Source organism: Peromyscus californicus, unplaced genomic scaffold, assembly GCF_007827085.1.
Source record: "Peromyscus californicus insignis strain IS unplaced genomic scaffold, ASM782708v3 Scaffold_15__1_contigs__length_86483966, whole genome shotgun sequence".
NCBI classification, from domain to species: domain Eukaryota; kingdom Metazoa; phylum Chordata; class Mammalia; order Rodentia; family Cricetidae; genus Peromyscus; species Peromyscus californicus.
The window spans coordinates 82,471,673-82,474,928 of NW_026294447.1; positions in this window are offsets into that span (position 1 = coordinate 82,471,673).

The following is a 3,256-nucleotide window of genomic DNA, read 5'->3' on the forward strand; positions in this document are numbered from 1 at the left end:
TTACAATTCAAAACTCACTGGGTTTCCTAAGGAATACATCTTCCCCACTTGACCTCTAGTTTGGCTTTGTTGCTGTAGGTTTGATGTTGCTGTTTTTTGCTTCTGTTTTTTGCTTGCTTGCTTATTTAAATCAGGGTTTCCTACTAAGTCTGGTCTGAACTGAATTAATAATCCTTCTGCTCCTATCTCCCAAGTGCTGAGCTAGCAAGTGTGGACCACCATATCCCATTCTCAGACCCACACTCTAAAGATGGATGTGTGCCATCAGGACTGGTGAAGTCTGTCAGAACAAGTGGAGTCTTTCAGCCCTTGGACTTTGGTTCCCCTGCCTTATTGTTCTAAGACCAACATGGACATACGCCTGAGGAGATTTAGAGAGGATGTGGTGTTTTCACATAACTGTGTTAATGGAGGTTAAAGCACCAGGAAGAACTACCCTCATCTGCTTTGGTGTTTGGGGAAATGCCTATTGTAGCAGGAATCTTAAAAGTACTTATTAATAAAACAAACCTGGAGCCAAGTACTGGGATCAACGCTGGAAGATCAGAGAAGCAGAACAAGCCACAGCTACCTCACTTTGCCAGTTCCTCAGCTGATCCTGTTTCCTCACCCAAATGAATCTCAGCTGAACTGCTGCTCAAAGCCTGAAAGCTTAACCAGGCAAATGCTTCTAGTTTCTGGCCCTCACGCCTTATATACCTTTCTGCTTTCAGCCATCACTCCCTGGAATTAAAGGCTTGCTTTCTGGGATTAAAGGCGTGAGTCACCATGCCTGGCTGTATCCTTGAACAGATGGATTTCTGCCTCTGGAATGCTAGGATTAAAGGCATGTGCTATCACTACTTATCCTCTATGTTTAATATTGTGGCTGTCCTGTTCTCTGACCCCAGATAAGTTTATTAGTGTGCACAATATTTTGGGGAACACAATACCACCACATTTCCCCTTTTGTCTAAAATTTTAAAAAGCTTATAACTAATATAAGAAAAATTATATCCAATAAGTATACACAATATATACAGTCAAGATTACACTAAGGATGTGTAGTCAATTAACATTTGAAAGATTCAGACAAAAACTCCATTAATATGTATTAACAATGTCCAGTCCAGTAATATTTGAAAACTCAAAAAAAGTCATTACTTATCCTATTTGAAACAAGTAGTTCCCTTTTAAAAGTAGATTCCATAATCCCCCTTTTTATCTTATCATATCCATATTCTCTCTTTTTTCTTTTCATAATAGATTCAATAATCTACCTTTTGTCATTTTTATATCTTCCCCATTTTTCTTTTTAGAGTAGATTCAGTGCTCTACCCATTTATCCTATTATTTCTTTATCTTTTTTTCTCAAAAGACTCAATGATCTACCTCATAGCCTATCTGGGCCATCTGCCCCTAACACCCTGAAGTGACTCCCATCATTCATTTGTCTACCCACGTATACAACACCTAGCTCTAATTCAGGGCAAAGGAAAACAAAAACAAAAACCAAAAAAACCAAACTTAGTTCATACACACCCAGAAAAAAAGAAGAGTGAGAGACCGGGGATCCTAGGGACGATCTCTGTTTGTTCTTAGTGAGAACAATCAAAATAAACAGTAAAAGAACTAATCCACCACGGAAATCTAATCCAAGAAACATGAGAAACCACAAGAAATTCTCACCAGTGTCTCCAAGAGGAGATACTACGATCATTAAACCAGAAGAGACCATCACGACAAAGGAGCAACTGGAAAAAAGTGGTTTGTGGAGATTAACAACACAGTCACCAAAAGAAAATAAGTACATAGAAATCAGAAAAGAAAAATTGCAGAAATATCTCCTGGGAAGACAGACAAAATTTCAAAAGATAGACAGACACATTAGGAAAGAAATGCCAAGGTAAGAAGAACAGCTACAAATGCCCAACAAAAGACACAGGGATGAACAACCCTCAGACTTGATATGAGATGTAAAATTTTACTATATATAACATATATTAGAGAGAAAGAGGAAAAGATAGTTTCATCATAGCATAAATTTTTACCTACATTAGAACTACTGAATGATGATCAAGTTTATACATAACTCTTTTTTATAGCCACAGGCTTCAAATAATTAAAAAAAATTTAAGAATAATCTCACTATAAATTGCATTAGTCTAAAGGTCAAGATTCCAAAAGAAAATTATCCTCAAATAATGACAATCCAACATAATAGGTAAAATAGACATTTTTAAAAGGAAACAGTGCTAGAATTTATTTTAAAAGGAATATTACGGCTGAAAGTATTCAGTGGTAGAACACATGCTTTGCATATGGGAGACTCTGGGTTGGTCTGTACCACAGACAGACAGACAGACAGACAGACACACACACACACACACACACACACACACACACACACACACACACACAGAGTCCTGAATAGAGTAAAAATAAAAGAGTAAGATACTAGAGCATAGACAATATGTCTGAGGAAAAAGTAGAGGAGAGGAGGTCTCTCTTAGGAGAGGACCTCAAGGTTTAAGTGGGGATGGGGACAAGAGGATGGAGTTAGAAAGGGTGAGCAGAGGTTTCATATATATAAAAAAATACATAAAGAATGCATGTGTGTGTGTGTGTGTGTGTGTGTGTGTGTGTGTGTGTTATACAAGGGCTGGAGAGATGGCTTAGTGGTTAAGAGCACTGGCTGCCCTACTGGAGAATCTGGGTTCAATTCCCAGCATCCATATCAGAGGTCACAGCTGTCTGTAACTCTGGTCCCAGGGGATCCAACAACCTCCTCTGGTCTCCACAGGTACTGCACAAGGGGTGCACAGATGTACATACAGGCAAGACATCCCATACACATAAAATAAATAAATAAACATATTTAAAAGCACACAAGCTTATTTTTATATATGTGAATATATAAAGGTTGAGCAGTCGTACCCTGTATGGGTGGATGATGCTGATTCTAGGTTCTCAACAAAATTCCCAGTGACGGGGTGGCACATCCCTTAGGAGTTGTTAGTTTGGAAGACCCCTGAAGGTCCAAAACAATAGCTCTTGCCAATTTTCTTTGTTGCACACCAGAAGAACTAGATGGTAAGACTTTATTAACGAAGATAGCTTGTACTTTGGTCGATCTTCCATGCCCCCCAAAAAAGTTGTTTTTCTACATCCTCAGCAGTGGTCAGATGGCTGATTGGGAGTTTAAAGATTTTATTTGTGCTTGGCATGGTGATACATCTTGTGATCTTAGCACTTAGCAAGGGAATGAAGGGAGATG